At 43.5% G+C, this 27,609-nt stretch overlaps 1 protein-coding gene and 1 long non-coding RNA gene across 7 annotated transcripts in view; one reads left to right on the top strand and one right to left on the bottom strand.

Annotated features, from left to right (window-relative positions):
• DCLK1 (doublecortin like kinase 1) overlaps nucleotides 1-27,609 on the top strand; it is a 399,204-nt gene that overhangs the window by 67,627 nt on the left and 303,968 nt on the right. The window lies entirely within an intron of this gene.
• The window catches only part of LOC128349336 (uncharacterized), a 92,053-nt gene continuing 69,167 nt past the window's right edge, over nucleotides 4,724-27,609 (bottom strand). Inside the window, exons 3-4 of the long non-coding RNA XR_008318751.1 lie at nucleotides 14,547-14,719; nucleotides 4,724-4,808 (exon numbers count right to left, since the gene is read on the bottom strand). This is a non-coding gene — a long non-coding RNA (uncharacterized LOC128349336). The remainder of the gene's footprint in view (nucleotides 4,809-14,546; nucleotides 14,720-27,609) is intronic.

Below are 27,609 nucleotides of genomic sequence, written 5' to 3'. Positions count from 1 at the left end.
CTAAGCAGCCAATAAAACTAATTATGAAGGTAGAAAGCCAGCAGGGGAGGGGCTGCTTCCCAGTGTATTGCACAAAATGTTGCATGTATGACTATCTGCCTGAGGGGCAGATGTCATGGGTGTGCGCTCGGTGTAAAGAGCTCTTGGCTCTCAGGGAACAATTTCGTCCCCTTGAAGCCAAGGTGGCTGACCTGGAGAAGCTCAGGGAGGCAGAGAGCTGTGTGGATGAGACCCTGAGAGATGTGGTAGAGGCATCCCACTCCCAGGCTGATGGTGCTTCTGCTGTCATGAAGAATGAGAGTCTCAGGGAAGGAGGGCATTGGTCTGAGGAAAAGAGAAACATTCCCTTAGCAGGGACCCCTTAGGTAATGCACCAATATCCTCTCGCATAGAGGATATTCCTCAAGGGGGTGGGGCCTTCTTAGTAGTGGGTGATTCAATCATTAGGGACATAGAGAGATGGGTCTGTGACTTGCATTTAGACCACACGGTTACTTGCCTGCCTGGTGCAAAGGTTGTGGATGTCACACTACATCTAGGTAGGCTGTTAGGCAGTGCTGGGGAGGAGTCAGCTGTTGTGGTGCACGTTGGCACCAACGATGTTGGGAAATGCAGTTTGGGGTCCTGGAAGCCAAATGTAGGCTGCTAGGTAGCATAGTGAAGTCCAGGACCCCCAGGGCAGCATTCTCTGAAGTACTACCTGTTCCACGCGCCAGGACAGCAAGACAGGCAGAGCTGAGGGATCTCAATGTGTGGATGAGACGGTGGTGCCGGGAGGAGGGGTTTAGATTCATTAGGCACTGGGATACATTTTGGGGAAAGTGAAGCCTGTACAAAATGGATGGGCTCCACTTGAACCAAGATGGAACCAGACTGCTGGTGCTAAAAATCAAGAAGGTCGCAGAGCAGCTTCTAAAATGATGCCTGAGGGATTGCTGGCAGGAACTGGCTGGTATCTGCTTCTGCCAGCAAAATCCCCTAAGGTGTGAGGGTGAACATGTTCTGGATAAACCAGAAGGGGACAGAGTAGAGCCAGGAGTTGAGCAGAAGGAAACACAGGACAGCTTGCCCAATGGATAAAATGATGGTAAGTAAATGTTGGGTCAAATGATGGAAAGATGGTAAGGGGGATAGCACATGCCAACACCAGGTGAGGCACCTGGCCTATAGGTATCTATATACCAATGCCAGAAGCTTCCAAGCCAAGATCGGTGAGCTGGAGTTCTTGGTTTCTAATGAAAACATAGAAATAGTGGGTGTAACAAAAATCTAGTGGAATGGTGAGAACCAGTGGGACACGATTATTCCTGGATATAAACTCTATAGCATGGACAGAGAAGAGAGGATTGGGGGAGGAGTGGCACTGTATATCAAAGAATGGATAGATTCCAATAAGCTATAAAACCTAGGTGGACCGGGTAACATAAACCTAGGGTAACATTACAAGGACTGAAAGCAAGAGTGTTACTAGGGATGTGCTATCACCCTCCAGATCAAAGCGCTGAGAGTGACCTGGAGTTGGAGAAACAGATAAGAGAGGCATCAAAAAAAGAAAGGGCAGTAATAATGGGTGACTTCCTTGAGCCCCTGGTGGCGCAGTGGTAAAACTGCCGCCCTGTAACCAGAAGGTTACAAGTTCGATCCTGACCAGGGGCTCAAGGTTGTCTCAGCCTTCCATCCTTCCGAGGTCGGTAAAATGAGTACCCAGAATGTTGGGGGCAATATGCTAAATCATTATAAACTGCTTAGAGAGCTTCGGCTATAGAGTGGTATATAAATGTAAGTGCTATTGCTATGTTATTGCTATTCAACTACCCACACATAGACTGGGTAAATTCACATTAAGGTAATGACAGAGAGGCCAAATTTCTGGACGTGCTATATGACTATGCCTTGGAACAGTAGATCACTGAACCAACCAGAGAGATGGCAACTTTGGATTTAGTCTTGAGTGGTGCCCAGGACCTGGTGCAAGATGTCAGAGTTGCAGAACCATTGGGTAGCAGTGACCATAGTGTGATTCAATTCAGCATATATGTGAGTGGAGAATTGTCAAGGAAGTCCAACACAGATGTGGAAACTTCTCAAAAGTTTCAAAAGAAAAGGAAACTTCTCAAAAATGAGGCGACTGGTAAGAAGGAAGTTGAAAGGGAAAGTCAGAGTCAAATCACTTCAGAAAGCATGGAACTTATTTCAAACCACAGTACTAGAAGCACAGTTGGAATATATACCAAGAACGGTACCACCAAGTTCAAGAGGACATCAGCGTGGCTAACAAGTAGAGTCAGGAAAACTATAAAAGGGAAGAAGACTTCCTTCAGAAAATGGAAGTCCTGTCCAAATGAAGAGAACAGGAAGGAAAGAACTCTGGCAAAAGAAATGCAAGGAGACAATAAGGGATGCAAAGATAGTTTGAGGAGCATATAGCTAGAAGTGTCAAGAGGGATAACAAAAACTTCTTTAAATATATTGGAAATAGAAAACCTGCCAGGGAGGCAGTCGTACCCTTAGATCAGGGCTGCTCAACTCCGGCCCTCCTGCAGATGTTGGCCTACAACTCCCATAATACCTGGCTATTGGCCATGGTGGCTGGGGATCATGGGAGTTGTAGTCCAAAAACAGCTGGGGGGGCCAAAGTTGAGCAGGCCTGCCTTAGATGATGAGGGTGTGAAAGGGATTATTAAAGAGGATTAGGAGATTGCAGAGAAGCTGAATGAGTTCTTTGCATCTGTCTTCATGGCGGAGGCTACTGACCATATACCCTCTCCAGAATTGAGCTTTTCAGGTTTAGCGGCTGAGGAACTGGGCCAGTTTGAGGTGACAAGGGAAGATGTTCTAAACTGTCTTGAAAAACTAAAAATCAACAAATTGCCAGGGCCAGATGGCATCCACCCAAGGGTTCTGAAGGAACTCAAATGTGAAACTGCTGATCTGCTAGCAAAAATATATAACTTGTCTCTACAATCAGGTTCTGTACCAGAGGACTGGAAAGTAGCCAACGTGACTCTTGTTTTCAAAATGGGAACCAGGGGGGATCTGGGAAATTACAGGCTGGTCAGCTTAACTTTGGTGCTGGTAAATTGATGGCAAGCATACTTAAGGATGAAATTGTTAAGCATATAGAAGAAAAGGTCTTCTTGAAGGAGAACCAGCATGGCTTCTGCAAGGGAAAGTCTTGCCTCACTAACCTTTTGGAGGTGTTTGAATGTGTCAACAGGTCCTGTTGCCAGATTTGGCTTATTTTAAGCCAAATTTGGGGTTACGGCCCATTTGACCCACGAGTATACCTCTTAGGTTCTGGCAACGAGATCTGGTTGACATTATATACTTGGACTTCCAAAAAGCTTTTGATAAAGTTCCCCACGAAAGGCTCTTGAGTAAACTTAGCAGTCATGGAATAAGGGGACAGGCTCATGTGTGAATCGGTAACTGGTTGAAAGACGGGAAACAGAGAGTAGGAATAATTGGACAGTTTTCACAATGGAGGGAGGTAAAAAGTGGGGTCCCCCAGGGATCGGTACTGGGACTGGTGCTCTTTAACTTGTTCATAAACTATCTAGAAGTTGAGGTGACCGCAAAGTGGCCAAATGTGCAGATGACACATTGAGGCAAAAAACACCAACTTCACATATATGCTGATGGGATCTGAGCTGTCAGTGACTGACCAGGAGAGAGATCTTGAGGTCATGGTGGACAGCCCATTGAAAATGTCATCTCTAATTCCATGCTAAGAATCATTAGGAAGGAGATTGAAAATAAAAATCCAAATATTATAATGCCCTTTTACAAATCTATGGTGCGGCCACATCTGGAGTACTGTGTACAGCTTTGGTCACCGTATCTTAAGGAGGATATTGTAGAACTGGAAAAGGTGCAGAAGAGGCAACCAAGATGATCAGGGGCCTGGAGCACCTTCCTTATGAGGCTAGGCTACAGCATCTGGGGCTCTTTTGTTTGGAAAAGAGGCGACTAAGGGGAGACATGATAGAGGTGTGTAAAATTATTCATTGAGTTGAGAGGGTAGACAGATTTTTTTCTCCCTCTCTCACAACACTAGAACCAGGGGTCACACCATGAAACTGAAGTTTGGGAAATTTAGAACAGTCAAGCGGAAGTACTTTTTCACACAGCATATACTTAAACTATGGAATTCTTTGCCATGGGATGTGGTGATGGCCACCAGCTTGGATGGCTTTAAAAGGGGCTTATACAAAGTCATGGAGGACAGATCTATCCGTGGCTACTAGTATGGTGTCTGTGGGCCATCTCCAGCCTCAGAGACATGATGCCTCTCAATACCAGTTGTGGGGAGCAACAGCAGGAGAGAGGGCATGCACATACCTCTTGCCTGTGATCTCCGCAGAGGCATCTGGTGGGCCACTGTGTGAAACAGGATGCTGGACAAGATGGGCCTTGTGCCTGATCCAGCAGGGCTGTTCTTATGTTCTTACAAAAAAGGCTATCTTTATTTCCTGCTGTCTAAAATATTTGTTTTCTGACAACACAAAAATGTTTGCTCAAACCTCTTGCTAGGTAGCTTTTCCCCTTCAGCTTTTACTGAAATATTGTCCTTGCGGGGAAAGAAAATGGGTAGAGTATAGCCCACAGAAACAGCTTACTTCTGAAATCTCTACTTGCAGTTCCAAAGTAAAAGTAATATGCCTGTTGTTCTCGCCTACCTTGGTCTTTCTACTGTCCCTTTTGATTCAGTTGACCACCTTCCCCACACTTGTCTTTCTCTATGCCTTGATCTGTGCTCTCAGACAGCTAGCTCTCTTTCTGCATGTTCAAGTGAACATGTCTTCTTCCTGTAAGTCAAGATGATACCTTCATTGATGAAATATCTCATCTGTTTTCCTCTTCTCCATCGGTATTTTTTAGGACTTTCCCTCTTACCGCTTCCCATTCTTTCTCTACGCTTGGTCCTTGAGTGACTTGATCAGTTCTCATGGTTTTCAGTAGGGGCTACATTCTGATAATTCTCAGTCTTCTCTCTACTTTAGACCATTCCCCTTCATTCAGATCTACATCTCCAGCTTTCTGTGATGTTTTACTTAAATGTCTCCTTGTTGCCTCATCTTTCCTCTGATGTCGTCTTCTCCTTGATTGTTCTCCAGATCTGTTGGCCCTGTTTCTATCTACCCTGTTAACTAGACAATTTTTAAAAAGCTATTTAAAATATTGAAAGTATCTGATTCTTTTCCTCCCAGCAATAGTCATTTTCTGCCATTATTGTGGCAGGAGAACTGGTCTTGTGGTAGCAAGCATGAATTGTCCTATTTGATAAGCAGGATCTACCCTGGTTTGTGTTTGAATAGGAGAATACATGTGAGCACTGTAAGATATTTCCCCTTAGGGGTTGAGGCTGCTCTGGGAAGAACATCTGCATGCATTAGGTTCCAAGTTCCTTCCCTTGCATCTCCAGCTAGGGCTGAGAGGTAATACTGAGCTAGGTCTGACTTGGCATCTTCTGATGTTCCTTTTATTTCAGTCTCCTTTCTGAGCTTTCCTTGTCATGACTCAGCTCTGCCCAAAACTCTGCTGCCAGAATCATTTATCTCTCTAGTCTCTTACACCATGTGATGTATGTAGAGATTTGAGGAAACACCTTTCCTACCCCATTCTGCATTCAAAACAAACTCTTTGTCCTTTCCTTTTAAGGGAAAGGTCTAGGATTCTGCTATATCCTTCTACTTGTCTTCCTCAGCTGGTGCTCTCTCCTAGGCCACCTACATGATGCCATCTTTCTCACTACTTCAGAGGATAGTGGTGAGAGCTCACATGAATGAATGCTCCTCCAAACAAAACAGTATAGAAATCGAGTAAATAATAAGTAATAATAATACCCTGCATGTAGACTACTACCTGGCAGGGAGAAGGGATAGCTATACCATATAGGTACCTGTTTGTTTTCTTCCATGCTACAAATAACCACTTGTGGTGGTGGGGTTGATTTGGGAAATGAGTTAAACTTTCTCAGTCTGATTCCCCACCCTAACACAGCCACTATTAACTCTTTTTTAAAAAAACATCCTGAAACACCAGTAGAACTCTTGATTGTGGATCTCTTGTATCGTGTCTCATTTGGTCCTTAGTTTAGCCTTTTAAAAGTTAGCAATATTGTTCTTGACTCAAAGGATTACTAAGGGAAGGGTAGTTTAATCACTGTGAGACATTATTGAATTCAGTTTAAGAGATGTTAAGTGAATTACTGGACTGTGGTGGCATTGGATTTTCCCTTTCATAAATGCATAGGAAATGTACAAGGATCCATTGTATTTTGTGGGTCAAATGATTCAGTGCTTGTTTTTTTCTTGCATGGCACCAGTCGTGGGAAATCTGCTGGAAATGGGACAGGGGAGGCCAAGAATGCTCAAGCCCAATGCCTGAGGTTCTAAAGTGTGATGATTTGTTAGTTGTTAAAATTTTAAAAGAAAAGCATTGTCAAAAGTACACTCAAAAGTTTGTGTTATGGGGGAGGGGTTGTCATGAAGTGGTTCCTTCTAGTTTTTCCCCCATCTCTGTGCAGAATGAATTTTGTTCGGCGCAGCAGTATCAAGGCACATGTGCATTCAGAGTGGGCCTTCCTAATTCAACCTGAGGGGGATCTAAAACTAACTGAGCAGACATCCAAAAAAACTTGTGCATGTGTGCATGCCTTAGAGGGAACACTTTTGTCATGCCCCTAAGGGGACCTGAGGCATGGTTATAAAGCAGGCAGTTTCCCAGAAAATTGATAGCCACAGGCTTACATCCAAATAAAAATATGTTTTATTGAATACATATGTAGCGGATTACCAGCCTTTGTCTCAGAGCAAGCCCACATGAGGGGAAGAAAAATGCTGAATTATCTCCTGCATACTTTCCAAGCAAAGGCTTTCCCCAAAAATTTCCAATAATCTTGGAAGGTCTAGGCTGCCATCACCACCCAATTATCGAAAGAGTTTAACCTCTGCCCCACCCTAGCCTTGGGTAGAAATCCCAGGGAAAAACTCTCCTCCCTTTGCTATTGGAAAAGTATACAAAAACCTTCCACGTGCAAGCTTACATGTGGTGAGAAAACTAGTAGTTGCTGAATGTATCAGGCGTGTTGCACCAGAGAAACACCCTTCCTGCCTCTCCCTTTCTTGATTTAAAAATCAACTGAGAGGCTTGCAAAATGCAAAGAAGAAAACCTTTATTCAAATGCTACTGACTGCTTCGGTCTGAGGCTCTCTCATCTTTTAGATACAGGTAAAAGAAATACTCAGTAGGTTCCAAGAATACTTCAAAAAGCACCCCAGACGATGTTGGGACACTACACTTTAAAAATTTTGTTTACCCAGTTACAAAGAACATGGGTGTAGGAAAATACAAAAACACTTTTAAAAGCTTACAGATAGACCATCCTAGAACAGATTTACAAAGCACACAAAAGTAATATACGTTTCTAATGCAAAATCTAACAAACTGTTCCCTAGGCTGAATCCCCCTTTCCTTGAAAACTCACCCACCATCTGATGAGAATCAAAGTTCCTGCAATCCTATCTCTCAAAGATCCCCAGTTCCTTCCGCAGCCATCCTCCATGGCCACATGACCTCTCCTCACCCCCAGCCTGCTTCTTTCTAACAAAGAAACTCTTCTCTTCCTCCCAACGCTCTCTAGGTCCCACCCACCTGCTGTGTTGAGTGGCTGATCCCTGGAATTCACCAGCCTGTCACTTCCAGTTAACTCTTTAGGGGAGAGGAGGGGCTGGTCTGTGGCTGATCACTACAACATACTTTACAGTACACAAAATGAAGCCTGAGCAGGATAAACATGCAGTGCAGTTCCTCATGACACAGAACATGCAAGATGTCCATGTGTGTGTCTGGGTGCTAATATTTAACTTATGCTCTGTGGATTCTTTGTGTATGCTCTATCACCTAGTTACCTATATGCAGTGTACTAAAGAATGAGAGAAGGGAAGCAGGTGAAGGCTGAAGAAGGGAGAGACCTAGATGTAGAGCATGAATGGGCATCAGCAGTGCTTTTTTTAATACCACAGGAGCTGGCATGGCCATGCCCCCTTGTCAGCAGTGCGCAGAAACTCACTGGCCATGTCTGATTTTTTTGAGTTTAAACAACTAGAACCCATGTCAAGCGGGTTCTAGCAGTCACTATCCCACTTTAAAGGGACACCGGAGAAATATCCCTGGCTAGGGAGTTGGCTGTAAGTCATTCCCCATAGCCATGGAGCTTGTTTTCTGGCTATGTCTAACTTCAAGAATAGTCCAAACTCTCATGAGATAATGGCCTATGAGTGAAGTCAAGAACAATACATCTTGACACAAAAAAACAAAAAAACCCCAACAACCCCCCCCCCCCCCAACCATCTATTACACCAGACCACTAATTGTGAGCTCTTGGGCTGACCTTTGGGTGGAGGGTGCTTTTAGGAATTCTCTTTTTATTCTGGGGAGGAGTTCAACACCCTCTCCACAGAAAAGGGAACATCCCTCTTCTGTGTAGTATCCTGGTGAAAAATAGGCTTGAAGCTTCTAGCCCAGGGCTCTGTTTCAGCTCTCCTGCAGATGTTGGACTACAATTCCCATAATTGTTGACAAATGGCTATTATGGTTGGGGATGGTGAGAACTGTAGTCTCCCATAGCTGGAGGGCCAAAGTTGTGCAGCCGTGTTCTAGCCTGACTGGTGAGAACTTTACACACATGTCCACATACGTACCTAACCATGCATACTTGGGGAGAGAGAAAAGGAATGGAAATTGAAAAGAATCCTGAATGCTATGGAACGATGGGTCGCCCTCTGTAGTCAGCTTGTCCAGGTGAGATGAATCATGAAGACTGGGGTTGATAATGAAGCTGGCATGTGAGAAAGGTATAGCAGATTTCAGAATGAATCCTCGGAGCTGCTCTTCTCCTGAAGGTTTTGGCTAGTTAAACTTGTAGGTTGAAAAGGGAAGCTGGCTTGGCCTCCCTTGCTAATGCTTGCTCATTGACAATTCTAGTAGAGAGGCAATGGGGTGTTTAAGAGTGATGTGCAATTTGATTTGTGTGTGAATTGGGGCAACTCGTGTAATACTAATGTGAATCTAATCACCCTTAAAATAAAGGGGCTGATATGCAATAGAATTGAATTAGCCCCATTTCAGTGTGAATTGCTTTGCATGATTCGAGCTGCCATTTTGGTGGGCTTTCCCCCCCTTGCTGATTAGTTTTCTGGCACTGACTTCCTATTGGCTTGAGATCTCTTTGATTCTTGGTTGGCTAGTTGTCATTCAAGTTAAGTGTGGTCATGGGTAACTGTGCCCTCATTGGCTGGTGGGGGGGGATTTCAAAATATTTTCATAGGGCATGGGTGGCAAAGAGAACTCTTAGTTGTGCCCTTGAGGAGGATACATCAGGAGAGGAGGAAGGAAGGAAGGAATCAAAGGTTTGATTTTGTGGGTTCTCCCCGCCTCCCTGCACTGAGTGTAATATGCTGTGTTATTCCTGCTATATTGTCTGTTTTTGCTGGGTCTCAGATTGACAAAGGCAGAACTTAGGTGCCTGCCTGCTTTCCTTGAGTTATGGTTTGGTTTGTGTTGTGGCATTGGACAGTGGCAGCTCAGTACTCTGTCTCTGTCTGTGAGATATTTTCTTGGTGGTTGCTGTGAGATGAACTCCATGTCTGGCCTTAAGACTAGCTTGTGCTTCACTCCCTGCTTTGGTCTGCTCTGCAATCTGTATTGCAAGGTGTACTTACTCAGTCAAAATGTGGCTGAAGATGTTGCTGTGGTTGAGCTTATGGCTATGCTTGTTGCTGCTAAGGGTGCTTCTGTGGCAGCTGCTGCAATGCTGGAAAGTAAGGATGGAATCTCATAATGGGGTGTGTGTGTGAGAGAGAGAGAGCGCGAGAGAGCGAGCAACTTGTGCCAGTGATGTTACTGAAGCGCAGGCGCTGTGGCTGGCAGTGGATTCTGGGTCAGTGATTTATTTATTTTTTTGCCATCTTTGAACTGTGTATTTGGCAAAAGGTATTCTGTGTTGGGAGGGACTGTGTGTATTTCTGTTCTGCAGTGTTTTTCCAGGCAGGGTTGCATAATGTGTGCACTCTGCTTGTTTTGGCCATTGGAAACAATGGGGAACTTGAACCACCCCATTGTTCTTCATGGGTCGGTCCTACGGACACCAAAGTGGGTTCGGTAATAAGGCATGATGGGTGATACCTACCACCCAACCAACCCACAAAAGAAGTGGGGAAGTGTGTGATTTTTAATTTCTTATGGGGGTTTAGGTTTTAATGGGGGTTTTATGGAAAGTTTTTTTAAAAATACACGTATTTACCCTCTTGCCCATTTTATGTGTGTGTGTGGGGGGGGGGAAGTTGGGTGGTAGGTACCACCCATCATGCCCTATCACCTAACACAATTTGGTGTCCCTAGGATCTACCCATGGGGAACAATGGGGTGATTCAAGTTCCTCATTGTTTACTATGGGTGAATCGTGAATAGTTTTCTGAATTTTTGGATCGATTCATCGAACTGGCCAGATATGGTTAGCTGATTTGATGAATTGATTCCATTTTTTGCCTTTCAATATTGAATTGTAAAAAACTATTCATGCACATCTCTAGTGCTTAAAGAAACAAAAGGATTCAAAAGAGTGCTAGACAGGAGCCATACAAGAGATGGGGATTTGCGGGGTTGTCAGGAATCTTCTGAGGAGAGTTGCAGATAACTTTGAACCCCTGGGTCATTAGTGTGGATCTGGGTGGAACTTGACTATTTGGTCTTTATGTACAAGAATGCATGAAGTGTGGAGAAGATGTCATAAAGGACTAGGTGATAGAGATGGGGTCTGGAGATGTCTTCAGGACTGTTTGGGAATAACCATGCAGTCAGCCTGGCTTAGGGGGACAGGGAGCCTTTTTCTGACCCTCAAAGGAATCCAGTGCATTTGTCATAGTTTTTGACTTCCTAGGCTATTCCTAATGCAGTTCCTATTCCTAGATTGTTCCTCCCACAGGCCAATTCATGCCAAGTACCAAAGCTGGTGCTAAAGAGAAAAGAGGGTATACAAATAGTTCCATTTTGGGATCCCATAACAGTCACTGTTAATACTTTGTAACTCTTTAGTTAGGTCCTATTAAAATTATTCCCTAGTCCTAGATTATGGGTTTTTCTTCTGTGGGCTATATTCAGTTTTTAAATTTTAGAAACCTGACAGAAGACAGAAAGCAGCAGGACACAAATGTATTATCCCAGCTAGATAGCTCTAGAACCAGTATGATTAATGGCTGGTTTTGACCTCTGATATGTCAGAAAATGATAACCTGGCACCCATTTGGTACACTTTTAGAAGAGTATTTATTTTTCAAATGTCTTTTTTACAGGTTGTTGAATGAGAGCACTTTAAATGGGCACTTCATTTGCTATATTTGTGTCCAAATGTCTTGGTTTCAAGGAGCTAGTTATAAATAAATAGCTCTGTAACTCAAATAGTTAACTTCTTTTGAACATGCATTGATAATTTAGCATTTATTTATCCTAGTGCAAATGGGATGTATGAAGCTGCCTTATACTGAAACAGGCTATTGGTCCATCTAGCCAAGTACTGTCTACGCCGACTGGCGCCAGCTATCCAGGTTTTCAGACAGGGATTGTTACGGTCCAGGCCTGATTTATATACTAAATATGCTTATTAGCTAGCATACCAAATTAGGCCTGGCTCATAGTGTCACCAAGTGACCAAGTTCTTTTATATGGTGACCATGTAGGATCTGGGCGCATGGAAGAAAGGAGATCAAACCAATCTTCAAAGATTCAGTGGGCTTTATTGAGTATAAAAGAATAACACATAGTCTAGCAGAAAGCAGAACACTCTATCAATATATTACTAACAGCATTTAAACAGAACATCCTAGCCAGCACCAGTATTCAACCAGTGTTCCTAACTACATATGTGTGTGCATTAAATCTTCCTAAAGCCTAATATACAGGCAGAAAAGAGGGGGGGGAAGGAAGGCTGAGGGCTGGCATGGTTTGGGGGAGATCAGGGATTAGTATAGGGATGAGGGGAAGGGAGCAGAAGAAGGGGAAGGGATGAAGGGATTCCAGGCTTGTAAGGGCAGCATATTTACCAGGATCAGAGACTTGAGAGCGGAGATCTTTCCAGCTGAAGGAGCGAGGCCTTTGGCAGGAGACAGGAGCATTTGCAGTTGCTCAGATCACGGCTGAGAGCCAGAGCACCATGGCTGGGGAAGACTTGACTTCTCACTGCGCAGTAGAAGTCACAGACAGCTCCTGTCCATGGACAGAGTTCCTGATGTTGCCCTGCGGCTTAGCAGCAAACTCTGGGATCCTTGTGAGCAGCTCTTGCTGTAGGCAAAAGTTTGCTAACTCTCTGTCCAGTAGCCTCATTCTTTATAGTGTATTTTTCCTTTGATCTTTCATAGTCTATTCAAATCTCATCTTTTCCTGGGCCCCAAAAGGTGACAACTTGCTGCTACCTTCTGGACAATGTCTTTTAATTATTCAGGATATTGGCCAGTCCAGAGAGATCTCAATCTCATCTTCTGTAAACTGTGCGCTTAGGAAGGGAGGGGGGAACATTGCCCAAAGCAAATCTGCATCTCTGAGCTACAAATGGCATCTTCCCAAAAGGTGTTAAAAGTCAGGAGTTAGTGAGAGAATTAGTTCTATTTGTGTGAGACAGCAATTACATTATTTCTTGTGTACCTCTATCTAGTGTGTAATTATAACAAGAGAATATTTAAAGTAACATAAAAAGGGGCACATGTGTGAGATGAGTTAATCAATACATTTTACTAACGCAGAAGCATCCTGTCAGTGAGGTAAGAATTTACCTATGTTGAATCTTTAGAGAGCAATTGAGTTAATCGTTGACAAGGATTAACGCTGGCTTCTTGCAACAGGAGGGGGAGATCAGCCCCTCAACTTTTCCACAGACATTATCTGGTAGTGAGTCACATTTTAGCATTTGGATATAGCATTCAGGCCTGGCTTTTGTACTCCCTTGAGTAGCCATTTCACAATACAATGCTGGATTGCCTCCTCCTTCACAGAGCAGTTGACCTGGGTATCAGTTTACCTTGAGTCCAGGCATTTAATTGAACTCTTAATATAAAATGAAATCAGGCACAGGCCTCAATTCCACATACTTCTGAGTTGGTACCTTTGATTCTGATATGTTGAGGTGGACCGTCCATAACAGGATCCTTCCCAGCATTAGGGATGTACATGAACAGCTCATGCAGGCATTGGTAGGGTAAGGGAGCAGTTCCTTTAAGAATCAGGTAAGCAGGTCCTTACTTGCTCCACTGCTGCCTCGCTGCATTTCCAGGCACAGCGCTAGTTCTAGCAAAGGCTGCGGCACTGTTCCCTGCAGCCTGCTTGCACGGCTGCCATGTGCACACTGATGCCGCATGTGCAGGCTACAGGGAACAGCACCACAGTGGCCTTTGCTAGAGTGAGCACCATGCTGGAGAAGCAGAGCAGGTAAGGCAGCAGAGCAGGTAAAGACCTGCTTCTTAAGGGAACCACTCTTGCCCTGCTGAACCAGTTCAGCTGCAGATGCCCAAGCCGGTTCGGCACTTCCCAAAGGAGGTGCTGAACCAGCTCGTACACATCCCTACCCAGCATTTCCTGGAGAAGTGTGGAACTGAATCAGAGAGAGAGAACACAGGCAGCAGGGGTCAGTGCTACTGGTAGGATTTAGAGGCCACAGAACATAGTAAGATGTCTGGGCACCAGAGTTCATAGAAGAACTGACTCTTGATCCCAGGGACAAGGAGTAGTAGCCCTCTTCAGGTATTTGTTAAATGTGTGGAGGGAGAAAATGAGAGAGTGCCTTTAAGTGCCTCTCCCTGGTCACACACACTGAACATTCCTGCTTCCAGTTCTTCTCTGAAGAGGCAAGTGCTGAATGCAGTGCAAGTGGCTCTGTGCAAGTGTTTGAAGGAGTTTGGCACTTGCCTCTGTGGATAAGATCTGAACACATTCAGGGGCATGGCTGGAGAGTGGGTCTGCATGGAGCACTATGTGGGTAGCCAATGCATTCCCATCTCCCTTCCCCTCAATGCATTCTAGTCAAATGCAGAGATAACATCTGCAAAGGGCTGGTGTCTAAGGACATTTATCATACGGCCATGTTTGGCTAGAAATACAATTTGGGTAGCAAGAAACAAAGAGCATAAAGAGAAAGAACCAAAATAAGCTAAAGGACCTCAATTAAATCCTTAGATTTTGCCAGAACAGACAAGAAATCATAGGGGAAGAGAGAAGGGGAACCCCATGTTATAAGTTTAAACCAGGCCAAGAGAAATCATGTGGGGCACTCGCGGCTATATCCGTCAATGAACACATTTGCTTATAGATGACTTAACGCTTTCTGATTCCTTTACTACACGGAAAGAGGCAAATGGGGATTATCATGGCTGAAGACTTTTAAGGAGAGATGCTAAACATTGATGATGGTCTTCCTAAGCAGTTTTCCAGTATCGTTGTAATTCAGTTAGAATGCATAGACATTTAAATCTGATACTCTCTATAAAAAGTTCAAATACCTGCTCGGCTGTAAAAGAGGATGCACACAAATATGCAAGTGGCGATAGATCAGGAGTGAACTTCTTCCTCAAGCATTTAAATATTCTAGCTGTAAGGGCTGATGATGATATTTTCCTCTCTGCCTTTCCAGCAGCATTTAAAGGAGTTATGTACTCTTCTGGGTCTGCCTTGTCTGTAAAATTAAAGGAAATCTTCAATCACTTTGCATGGAATCATTCTCAAGAAGCTTCCAGTTCAAGCAGCCATTTCAGTTGGGCTGGAAAATGACGGCTTAATTTAGGCACTCCTAAAGGTAAAGTGTGCTGTCAAGTGGGTGTCGACTCCTGGCAACCACAGAGCCCTGTGTCTGTCTTGGGTAGAATACAGGAGGGGTTTACCATTGCCTCCTCCCACACAGTATGAGATGATGCCTTTCAGCATCTTCCTATATTGCTGCTGCCTGATATACGTACCAGCAGGGATTCGAACCAGCAACCTCTGGGTTGTTAATCAAGTTATTTCCCCGCTGTGCCGTTAGGCACTCTTACTTCATGATTAATCAGTCTGCATGTAATCTGGACTTTAACTCTATGATGCTTCATTTTTTCAGAAAATAAATTGGTTGGTTGATTGATGCCATTGATAAATCAATCTGAAGCACACACAAGTTTTGTTAGCGATAACAACAGTAGTCTAGGCAATATATTAGTACAGAGGCAATCCTGCTGTGAGAGATTATGCTTGACCCACTTACCTAAATATTTAATTTCCACAAGCAGTTGGTTATAATTTATATTAACTATGTGATTTTAGTTGTGGAATTATGCCTCTTATTTCTAAGTGGTCTAAGAGTTTATAAAACCATTGAAAAGGAAAAGTGTGCAGTATTGTAATTGTATAGGTTTATGGAAGTTACAACTTCTGGTTTTTTTAACCTCAGGTTTGTAGATTTAAAACCAACCTCTTCAGCTCTTTTAGGAGAAGATGATTCGGATTTTATGACCAAGCTATACAGGGGCGTAGCAAGGTTGTAGTGGGGCCTGGGACAAAAAGTGAAGATGTGGGCGCTGTCCCCTCTTCCTTAAGAGAGGCACAAGGGAGAGAGTAAAGAGCAAGCAGTCACCCAGTTGATGCCCCACTCTTCAGGGGCCCAGGGACATTTGTTCCCCCCGCCCCCTTGTTCATTTGTAAATACAATGGTGTAGCTACATCAGTTTTCAAACGCACTTAGGATTGTGCCTCCATATTTCCCAGCATATTAGGAAGCTGCCTAGCAGACCTTTAAAAATGGCACAAACAGCAGAGGTGACAGTGAGTGGATATCCTTGTTTGCTTATTCCTTCTAAAAGGAAATCTGTCTGAGATATTACTTCTACTGTTAACAAAAATCTGTGCCATTAGATTTTTATAAAGTGCGTTTAGATATTAGACTATAAAGCATTAATAGCTCTAAAAAAAAATTGCTGATTTATATCCATCTGGTGAGGTAAATGTTTCAACAATTTCCTATCCAGATACTCAAAGGCTTTTTCAACAATAGATTGACATTACTTAAAGTGAAACAAAATGACAAACATGTGTCTAATGTTGTCAGCTTGCTGCCTAAAGGAAACCAGTTCTGTTTGGTCTCCTATGTATATTCATAAGTATTTTATTATCATAATCAAGATAACTAAATAATACAGAGTACTAACAGATTTGGTATAGGCAATGGTATAGGTGTAGATTGATTTTAAATCTACAAATCTGACTTAAAACAACAACAACAGAGGTTATAAAATAAGCAGCAATCTTTACGCACTGGTATATAGGGAACAGTTGTCCTGGAAGGTCTTGTAAAATCTTGCTGGGACCCCATCAGTCCTCTCTTAAATATTTCAAAAGTGATTCAGTGGTTATGGATCTTGAGATACCTTTTGTTGTGCCATTTAAAAACTGATCTTACAGTTGAGTTAATGCTGGAATCCTCTCTTTAAAAACAAAAAACAACAAAACTTGAGGATTTTGTTAGAATATCCTGTGGTCTCTTTAGGATCTAGTGCTTTAATGAGCAAGTGGTGAGCCTAATTAATCTGTGTTCCAATTATAATTCCAACAGGAAAGTGGCCAAATGTATGCTATTTTCACATATTTAGAACTGCAAAATCTGAACATCTTGAGCAATTCTTGAGATCCTCCAGTTTATCCTATACTGCATGATTTTAATATTTAAGCTGCATAACAGAAGTGGTTAACTTCTGTTAACATCACTAGACCATGAATCTCACCCACTGTAGTGTCTGCTTGTGCCATACAAGTGTTTTAGACTTTTGAGTGGATCTCCTTTTAAATAGGAGCTATTTGCTCTGTTCCTTAACAAACTTCAAGCTTTATCTTATTGTCAGTGATTTTATCTGGGCAAGAATTTCAGATATCTGCTCAGAACACTGTGATCCTGACAGAGATGGACAAAATACTTCTAAAAAGTATTTAGATTCAAAATACCTGAGCAAATATATTTTAGATACAAAAAATGGGTAAACAACCAATAAAAATATAAAATAGTAATTTAAAATACATCTTAAAATACAAAATACAACGCCTGAAAAAAGGAAACAAATTTGAGATGTTTATTACGTATCTGAACTTGTTTCCATTTCCTTTATGCAATACTAGTTTTTCAAAGATTAAATCACTCAGGTTGTGCCTTCTGGGGCTGTGAAAACATCCCAGCAGAGGAAAATAACTGTTCTACAGGACCACTTGTTGTTAGATTTGTATTATATCTTTAAAAAATAGCCATTGGACCCATCCAACATATTAATGTGCTTGGATTTGTCCTGCAAAAACTGGAGTATTTCCGGCTTTTTAAACACTCAATCAGATGAATAATTCCAAAACAACATAATACCCTGGGTTTTGTTTGCTCTGTTTCTCCAATTTCACCACCCTCCATGGGTTGTGAATAAATATTTGGGCCTTTTGGGGGGGGGATATACACAAAATGTGTTAATATTAATCAGAACACAACAGAATGTATCCAGTGCTGATCCTGCTTAGATTAGACCCACTGAAATGTAAGTTAATCATGACAAAGTCTGAAGTCCTATAGCTGTGGCATAGTCAAATGAGTAGCAATACCATAAAGCAGTATTTATGGTGAATCAATCATATGGTTAAATCATATGGGGAGGAGAAATCCTTCTACTCCAATTAATCCACTCACCCATTTCCTCTCTCTTAATCCAGCCTAAGCAAGCATGGCTGCTTGATTACCTATATTGTTCTGTGTGTCCCACAGTGATACTGAGGCTGTTTTCACAATCAGCCTAACACAAACTAGGACAGCCCAGCCTGGGTTAGGCTGGTCATATGAAGTGTTGGGATCCTTGCGGATTCCCCTTGCTCCAGTGCAGCCCAATCCCCTTATTAAACCTGGCTGTTAGCCACATTAAGCGTGCGAGCGCACCCTTAACCCAGCTGCCAGGTATCATGTGACTCCTTGGACTCTGTGAAGCCTGAGGAGATGCAGAGAATGAGTGAATCCCTGAATGCACCACACCTGGTGCATTGTGGAGTATATGGCAGCCAGAACAATAAGTTCTGGCCGCATATCACTCTATGCTTCCCCGTGGAACGCAGCTCATCTGGGTGCACAGGAGGCATGCCGAAGACCCAGGGCTTGGTCATCTGGAGGGAAGGTGAAGATTTCCTTTATGGTTCTGTGTATCCCACAGTGATACTGAGGCTGTTCTGACAACCAGCCTAACCCAAGCAGACTTCTCCCCCCACCGCTCTCCCTTGGCGATTGTGGGAATCGCCCACGAACTGTGAGGTAGAGAACTATCTTGCTTCCAAAATCCAGTGTGGGGAGCTGCTCCCTCTTTCCCCCCACCCAACTCCCATGCCACCCTCATTTCCCATTTTACTCACAGGGATAGTCTTTCTCTTATCTCCTTTCTGATTTTCAAACTACCAGTTAATTGGATCCAACTTTGGAAAGTATTCTTTCAGATAGTGTAGAAAGCTTTACTAGAGTCTAGATGAGGGCTGCTCAACTTCAGCCCTCCTGCAGATGTTGGCCTACAGCTCCCATAATCCCTGGCTATTGGCCACTGAGGTAGGGGATTATGGGAGTTGTAGTCAAAAAACATCTGGGGGGCCTAAGTTGAGCAGGCCTGCAGAAATATGCATTTGAAAGGCCTCATCCCTGAGGTCTAACTCATCCCTCAAATTCCGAGATCCCCCACAATGAACACATCCATCTTCCTTGGATTCAGCTTTAATTTGTTATCCCTCATCCAGCTCCTTACTGCCCATAGGCAAGCATTTAGAGAATGAATGCCATTTCCTGATGATGATGATGAGGAGGAGGAGAGATAGATTTGGGTGTCATCAGCATACTGATAAGACCCTGCACCAAATCTCCTGATGATCTCTCCCAGTGGATTCATGTAGATGTTAATAAGCATTGGTGACAGAACGGAGCCCTGAGAGACTCCATATAATAGTTCCTGTTTCAAAGAGCAACCATCACCAAGCTCCACCACTTGGAATCTGCCTGAGAGATAGGAGCAGATCCGCTGCAAAGCAGTGCCTCCCATCCCCAACTCACCCAGGCGATCCAGAAGGATACCATGATCTATGGTATCGAACACTGCTGAGAGATCCAAAAGAACCAAGAGTCACACTCCCTCTGTTGATTCTCTGGTAAAGCTCATCCATCAGGCTGACCAAAGCAGAGTCAACCCCATAGCCTTCTCTAAAGCCCATTTGAAATGGGTCTAGATAATTGGTTTCCTCCAAAACTGCCTAGAGCTGGTTAGCCATCACTTTTTCAACCACTTTGCCCAACCATGGGAGATTGGGGACCGGCCTGTAACTATCCATCACTGATGGCTCTAGGGAAGGCTTTTTAAGAAGTGGTCTAATCATTGTCTCCTTCAAACAAGGAGGCATCCTACCCTCCCTCAGCAATGAGTATATCAGCTAGGGCATCTGCAACAATTTTCCTGCTAGATAGAAGTAGCCAAGTTGGACAAGGATCTAGAGAACAAGTGGTAGGCCACACCACCCCAAGCGGTGATTCTAACGCTTGTGATGCCACGTCCTCAGGCATCACAGATTGAAACAGGTCCAATCTAATACTGCAGGAGGGATTGCTGGACACCTCCTTAATAGACTGCAAAAACAGTGGCGTCCAAGTCAGCCCAAATACAAGAGATTTTGTCCACAAAGAACCCATTAAAAGCATTGAGGCAGAACAAAGTCTTTGGGGACTGCTTTGAAATAGGAGCCTGAATCAAACTCCTCACAACCCGGGACAGCTCTGCTGAACAGAATTGTTTGTTTGCTGCACGCATGCTTCGACATAAACCTTCAAATGGGTTCCATTCTGTGTCCTGTACATTTCAAACCGAATTCTCCTCCACTTGCACTCCAGTTGCCTACCTTGCTGGTTCAGACCCCACAACTCCTCTGTATACCAAGAGGCCACTTTTAAAGCAGGTTGGAAGGGATGCTTAGGAACGATCATGTCTACTGCCCTGGTGAGTTCGCTATTCCAGGTTCCCATCAACAGAATCACTGGCAGCACCAACACCGAAGCCCTCTAAGGCCTTTTGAAATCCTACTGGGTCCAGCAGCCTTCTTGGATAGAGATAGACCATTTTAATAGGTCCACCACCCCTGTTGGTCTGGGTCATGATCGTGAAACCAAACTTAACCAGGCGGTGGTCCCTCCATGACAATGGGGAAACCACAACATCCCCCACCCACGGAACACCCCCCTGATGCAAACAAAAGACCAAATCGAATGTGTGGTTGGCAACATGAGTTGGAGTTGGTTCAGAAACTGAACCAGTATGGATAGGCCCATAGTTGTCATGGCCACTATCAACTCCTGAGCCATACCAGACACGCCAGCCCCGAAGTAGATATTGAAGTCCCCCAGCACTAAAGGTCTGGGTGACTCCACCAAGACCAACTCCGTCTGCTAAGTTAGGGAGTCAGTTGGGCGTCGGGGTGGATGGTACACCAACAGAATCCTCAATCTATCCCTAGATCCCAGCCGCAAAAATATACACTCTATATAAGTCAATTGTTGCACAGGGGCCCTAGTAAGGGAAATGGTATTTTTATGGACCACAGTCACTCCCAATGGTGGGTTAAGGCATAGGCAGAATTGTCACCTGCCTATGGCAGTAAAATTTGAGGAGCAGCAGTAGCTGCGGGGAGCGGGGGAGAGAGGAGCATTTTCTCCTTTTATTTGAAGAGAAGCTGAGGGGAGGGGGTGACCAGGGGAGGGAAAGGTTTGCTCCCTAAAGTTCAGTGGCAGCAGCTGGCTGCTGAGAGAGTGGGGGGTGAGGAGGGGGGAGTGCCCATTTTCTACCTTGTGAAAAGCCCGTTGATGCTATGCAAGCAGCGGCGAGCTTCTCTCTCCTCCCCAGTGACTGACTGCACATGGGCTCTGCTATCTGGAGCCCATTTCTGTCTTTCCTGCCTGCACCAATTCTTCTCTTCCCCACCGGAACAGTAATAGCTGCCCCAAAGCTGCAGGACTCACACCCCACATCACCCTTCCCAAGCGAGCCCAAGCACATGGCAGCAAAAGGCCTGGCACAACCCACTAAAAGGAGGATTTACAATCTTTAGCCCAGACCTCCAACCCCCCTTTAACATAACTTCCCCCCAGACCCGCACCAAAGGCCCAGCACCCAAGGCCGCCCCCCTTTGGCAGTTGTTTATCGCTGGCCGTGTCACTGGCGCTTTTTTATAAGCACCCAGAACTGTCACTCCTCTCACAGGTGGCTCCAAGCTGGGGCAGATGAAATTAGTGGCCACAGGTGGAGTTTTCAGGCACTCAAAAAAGGAACAAAAGAAAGCAAACCAACAGCTTAACAGAGCCGGTCATCTAGCTATCCAAGCTGGGCTAGAGGGGGAGGATGGGAGGCTGTTGAGGTCAAGGAGACAAGCTGACAAAATCCATGCTCCCATATCTTCTTCTCCCGTCCACTCCCTGTAGCTGCCGGCACTCCCTCAGACCTTATAGGCACCCAAAACTCTCACACACAAGAGGAGGAATAACATGGAACCCTGCAAAAGGTCTTGCCCATTTGTTTGGTGAAACTCAGATGTTGTGCCTATTACCAACTATGGCTTGTCCCCATTTTTGATAGGTAAGGATGCCCAGGGCATTTAAATCAGCAATTGTCTCTACTTCCGAAAGAAACTAACTTTGACACTGAAGTTATATGGTAATGAATACTGCACTCTTCCCCCCCTCCCCCCGCACTTGAAAGAGTGAATGCTCTTTAACTAGATTAAGCCTCCAACAAGACCAGGAGTACTGCAATAGGCTTGCATTTCCACTGCAAACGTATGGTGCCCCCCCCTCTCAGATTCAGGTAAATACAGTGATTTTGTTCACAAATATACAAGTAGAGCAAAGTGGAAGCAAACAGCAGGCAGCACAACCACTGCTAATGCTTTTTTAAATGTCTCAAAACAACATTGATTCCTACAACTTGTCCTGGCTGCTGTTGATGGGGCTGCCAAGCTCTCTCTTTCTGCCTAGAAATTTAATATTGCAACTCATTTCTCCATCATCACTCTTTCATGATTAGCACTATGTGTTTGTTTACCCTGCAGATAAATGGCCCATTTAAGAGAATTCAGTCAAGGGGCAGGGGACCTTTGGTTTACAGGTGTATGGCAGCTCCAACTGAGCAACAGAAACTGAGAAAATTTGATGGCCCATGATGTCCATGCCATGAGGACATGAGACCTGATGTCCAGTCTGAGATATCGTACTGGCCTACGAAATCATAACCATGGAAACACAATTTGGCTGGGTCCTCCATGCTCCAATCCACTATCTGCGTAGGCTGGTGGCAACAGCAAAAGCTGGGGTTTAGTATTACAGCAGTGTTTAAGAACCACAGATATCAGTTTTGGGTCCTTTGGACCCTACAGAATTGGGATCAGGATTAGCTGTTGGGTGTGTGTGTGTGTGTGAAAATCCCAATTGAAGTCTATGGAGAAAGTAAAAAAAAATAAAATTCTAGAAAAAAAGGATCTCTGAAAATAGGCATAAAAGTAGGCTAGGAGGGCCGGACTCTGTATACTCATTGCAAATGAATTCAACCAGCCATTGTTCATAAATGGATATTTTATCTATATATATAATCCTCCTGGGTGTGCCTTTAGAATGCTGCTTGGCTGGGCAGTGGAGGCACCTGATAGGCTGAGGCGGTGGGAGCTCATGCATGGCAGGAGGCCATTGGGCTGCTGCCGGGGGGGAATGGAGGTGGAGGTGGTGAGGAGGCAGTGCCGGCAGCGGCTTGCGCGCCCACCTGGGCCAGGAGGCAGTGGCAGGAGAAACCGCGAGTGGGGAGGCGGGGAGGGAAGTGGGTTGGGTGGGCATCAGAGATCCCCGCCGGAAGACAGGGAGAAGGGACTGAAGGGGGGGGGAGTCAAACTAGGGGCACGGACGCTATGTCCCCCGTCAGCTTGTTATTATGTATTTACTTGATTTCTATACCATCCTTCCAAAAATGGCTCAGGGCAGTTTACATTTTAAAGTAACCCAGAAGTTGTACTTGCAGAGAACCACAGAAGAAAAGTTATGACTCATCTGAGAATCTCAGGGGGAGTGATGTAACATCTTCCAGTCTCAGAGGCAAGATGCCGCTAAATACCAGTTGCAGGGGAGCAATGGGAGGAGAGGGGGCAAGCCCTCATCCCTTTCTGTGGTTTCTTGGAGGCATCTGGTGGGCCACTGTGTGAAACAGGATGCTGGATGAGATGGGCCTTGATCCTGATTCAGCAGTGCGGTTTTTATGTTCCTATCAAAAAATCTCTGCTTTATTTTTTGAATTGTGAGTAAAAATACTGGGATAAAACTTTAAATAGATAAATAATAAATAAATGGGCAGGCAGAGAGATGTCAGAAGATAGCTTCCCCTCAGTCATGACTGAGTGGGGGTTGTATATATTAGTATTTTCATATGATGAGAATAAATGGGAGAGCGCAGAATTCTCCTGAACATTTTAGAAAAACCTCTTAATGCTACTTTGCTAACCTTGTGGTCTGCACAAGTTTGCATTTTATCCTTTGTTACATATGACTAACTTGATATTAAAAGGCAAAAAATAAATCCAAATTTAGTAGAAAATTTTCTCTAAGGATTCAGTGAACAGATTGGAACTATGGGCTCCTTTTTAGTTGGGTGGGGGTTGGAATACGAAAATGGTAGAACCAGTGGAAAATGGTGGAACCAACATCAGAGATTCCCAGATGTTGCTGACTACAACTCCCAGAATCCCCAGCCAAAGGTCACTGCAGCTGGAGATGCTGGGAGTGTAGTGAACAACATCTGGGAGTCCCTGTTATTAATTATTATTTATTAATATTATTATTAATAATTATTATTTATTGTTGTTAATTTGATTTCTATACCGCCCTTCCAAAAATGGCTCAGAGCCGTTTACACAGAGAAATAATAAATAAATAAGATGGATCCCTGTCCCCAAAGGGCTCACAATCTAAAAAGAAACAGCAACAGTCACTGGAGGTACTGTGCTGGGGATGGATAGAGCCATTTATTCTCCCCCTGCTAAATAAAGAGAATCACCATGTTGAATGGTGCTTCTTTGCCAAGTTAGCAGGGGTTAGAGGGAATCGTGGGTGGAACAATCTCAGATGCTAACATTTTTTGTTTTGTATCTTAGCTAAATGGTACTATGTGTTGAGCAAGGTTGAAATGTATGTTTTGTGGTTTTTGAAGAAATCCCTTAGGGTAAAATTTTTCAGCTGAAATACACTTAATGGTGCTTAGAACTTTGGAAATGTGTTTCCCATTACTACCATTATTCTTGTTCATTCAAGAAAAGAACAGAACAACATAGGCAGAAAAGCTTGTTCTCTTAAATTTTAACAACTCTGAGTACCAGCTGATAGAAGGCCAGCTATTTGCTTATATTATTTGTTTTGCTGCATTAAAAGCCTCTGTTCGTACATTTGTTCTTTCTTTTGCTTCCTGCAACACAATATATTGGGAATATATAATGCTGCAACATGTATACATTACTAACTTTTGGTTTTTATAGGGTGAACACAAGGTGTATCCTGTGCAGTTGATGTAAATTCAAATTAAATGCAATACTGAAATGAAATTACATATCCTCCTCCGCTTTTATTAATGTTTTAATCACTGTTTCTGAATACATTATTTAGAACAGCATGTTTGATGCTGTGATTCAATTAAATATGCCTTTTTAAATTCACCAGCCCATAAACAGGATCCAGCAAATTCTTAGATGTGTTTTTGATGGTTAAAAATTTATATTGCTGCTACTTGAAGTGAGAGACTATTTTGTAAAATGACATAAGATATCTGGCACATTTGAAAATGCATTTTTGTTTCATACAGCCATTCTGAATGATTGGTTGCAGTTTGATTGCACTTTGGTTCTTCAATGACAGCTGCTAAACTCTAGTTCTTTTCATTTAAAATCTGTGTTAAAATGGAAGTACTTTATAGTTTTTAGAGACTTGTCAAATTTTAAGGAAGATTTGCTCTGCCGCAGAGGTGGATGCCATTTTAAGGCTTAGCATTTGTACCAAGTATAAACCAATGCTTGGTACATGTGCTTAATTGGTAAATCTCTGGTAGATTTTCATGTTTACAGATGCATAGAGGAGAATCAATGGCTATTAACAAAGCAAGTTAAAGAGGAAATTTCCATGACCAATATTATTAACTCTTTCATTTCTGGAAGAGAGAATTAAATAACTCAAGTGACTTGGCAGCTCCCCTTGCTATATTTTTGAGATGGATTCAATATTTGTTTCCTGATCATACCTAGAGATAGTTAGGACTTCAGTTGGTAAAGGTAAAGTGTGCCGTCGAGTCGATGTCGACTCCTGGCGACCACAGAGCCCTGTGGTTGTCTTTGGTAGAATAAAGGAGGGGTTTACCATTGCCATCTCCCGTGCAGTAGGAGCTGATGCCTTTCAGCATCTTCCTATAGCTCTGCTGCCCGATATAGCTACGAGCAGGGATTCGAACCAGCAACTTCATGCTTGCTAGGCAAGCCATTTCCCGCTGCGCCATTAGGTAGCATAGGACTTCAGTTGGGGAGATTTAAATGTGATGAGCTTCAGCAAGCAGGTTTATTAACTTAGCCCGTGATAGTTACAGGAAGGAGAGGTGAGGTGATGTGAAGTGACAGGTGACATGTAATTATTATTTATTACAAGTGGAACCCATGACAAAAATGTCACTTCAGATCTGAAATCTCATGTGTTATGCAGGTGAGGACAGAACAGAATAGGGCATTGATGGGTAGCAGGAAGCTGAAACGTAGGATTGTGAGGGTTTTGTCAGAATGGGTTTATTGTTACTTTCACATTTTTTCTGTTAAGGTTCATTTATTTTTGTTTATAGGATGTCCTTTCTTTTTGTTTATAGGATGTCATTTCTTAGTATTTTGTGTTTGACAGTTGGCAACAGTTACACCAGACACAGTTTATATAAAGGGAGGGGGAAGTGTGTGTGTGTGTGTGTGTGTGTGTGTGTGTGTGTAGAAATGCCAATCATTTCTCTTACTTTCTCCTTCCCTCCCCCCCCCACGTCCAAATTTTCAGTGTTGTAGGCTGTGCTCTGTCAATTGACAGGAGGAGGAGAACTTCTTTCAGAATCTTCATTTGAGCATTCTGTGGCTGTAAAGCATGTGTACTCTTCTATTCTTCTGCTAAGCAGAAGGGAGTGATATTTGACTTTTGGGGGGAGGAGTTATGGGCTTCCCCCCCAAAAAACTAATGTTTTTAGGCATGTCTTGTGGCCCCTCTCAATACCCCCAAATGCCTCCCATGCTTAATGGAAGCTTGGAGATGCTGTGCCTATCAACACATCCTATTTGCAGTCTACAATATATTAATAGATGATGATGATAATATACTGCTTTGAACAAAGGGCTTTCATAGTGGATTAAAGCCTTTGTCTCAGAGCAAACTCATGCGAAGAAGGAAATGCTGAATCATCCTTGCTGAGCTTTCTGGCAAAGGCTACTCCTAAAACTCTTCTGTACTTCTGGTAGGTTCAAAAATTACTGCCACTACCACCCCACTCTATTACAGAGCTTGAACCTCCCTGGGCTTAGTGTGGAAATCCCAGGGAGAACTTTCTTTTGCTATTGGAAAAGTACAAAAATCTTCGATGTGCAAGCCTACACGTGGTGAAAAAACTATTAGTTGCTGCGTTCCTGAGACATGTTTGCACCAGAGGGGGAAAAAGCCCCCTTTCAGCCCCCCTTTCTCCTGAGTTGAAAATCCACTTGGAAAGAATTGTAAAAGAACAGAAAGAAAAACAAGTTTATTCAAATGCTACAGACAGTTTCAGTCTGTGGCTTTCTCAGCTTTTAGTTACAGGTTAAAAAGTAAGTTACAAGAATACTTCAAAAAGCACCACAGATGTGAAGTTGGCGTGGCACGCTTTAAAAATCATGGTTACCCAGTTGCAAGGAACAGGTATGTAGAAAAATCCAAAAGCACAATTAAAACTAAGAGTCTTTTGCAACACCCTGACTGGAGAGGCGTTGGTTAGGGTTTCTTAGCTTAATTACATTGCAGATAAACAATAATAGACCAGTATCGGGGATATACAAAGCACACACCAAAGAAACAAAGTCTAATGCAAAATCTGACTAAACAAACTTTCCCTAGACTACACTTCCCGAAGCCAAAGCCCTGGCTTCTTTTGTCCTGAACTCACCAAAACCCTGAGAATCAAGCCCCTGCAGTCCTATCTTCCAAGATCTGCACCTATCTTTCTGCAGCCATACGTCATGGCCACACATCCTGCTCTCACCCCTATCCAGCTTTTTCTAACAAAGAAACTCTCCTTCCTCCCAATGGCTCTCTAGATCCTACCCATCTGGTGTGCTGATTGACTGATCACTGGAGTTCACCAGCCTGTCAGTCAGGACAGAATTTGCTTCCGGTTAACTCTTTAAGAGAGAGCTGTCTGATCACTACAGCTTTACATAGCAAAAGGAATAGAAAATGCTTCCCAAAGAAGCTTGCAATTTAAAAGAATTACA

This window comes from Hemicordylus capensis, chromosome 3, assembly GCF_027244095.1.
Source record: "Hemicordylus capensis ecotype Gifberg chromosome 3, rHemCap1.1.pri, whole genome shotgun sequence".
Lineage (NCBI taxonomy): Eukaryota > Metazoa > Chordata > Lepidosauria > Squamata > Cordylidae > Hemicordylus > Hemicordylus capensis.
This window is presented reverse-complemented; position numbering and strand designations above follow the sequence as displayed.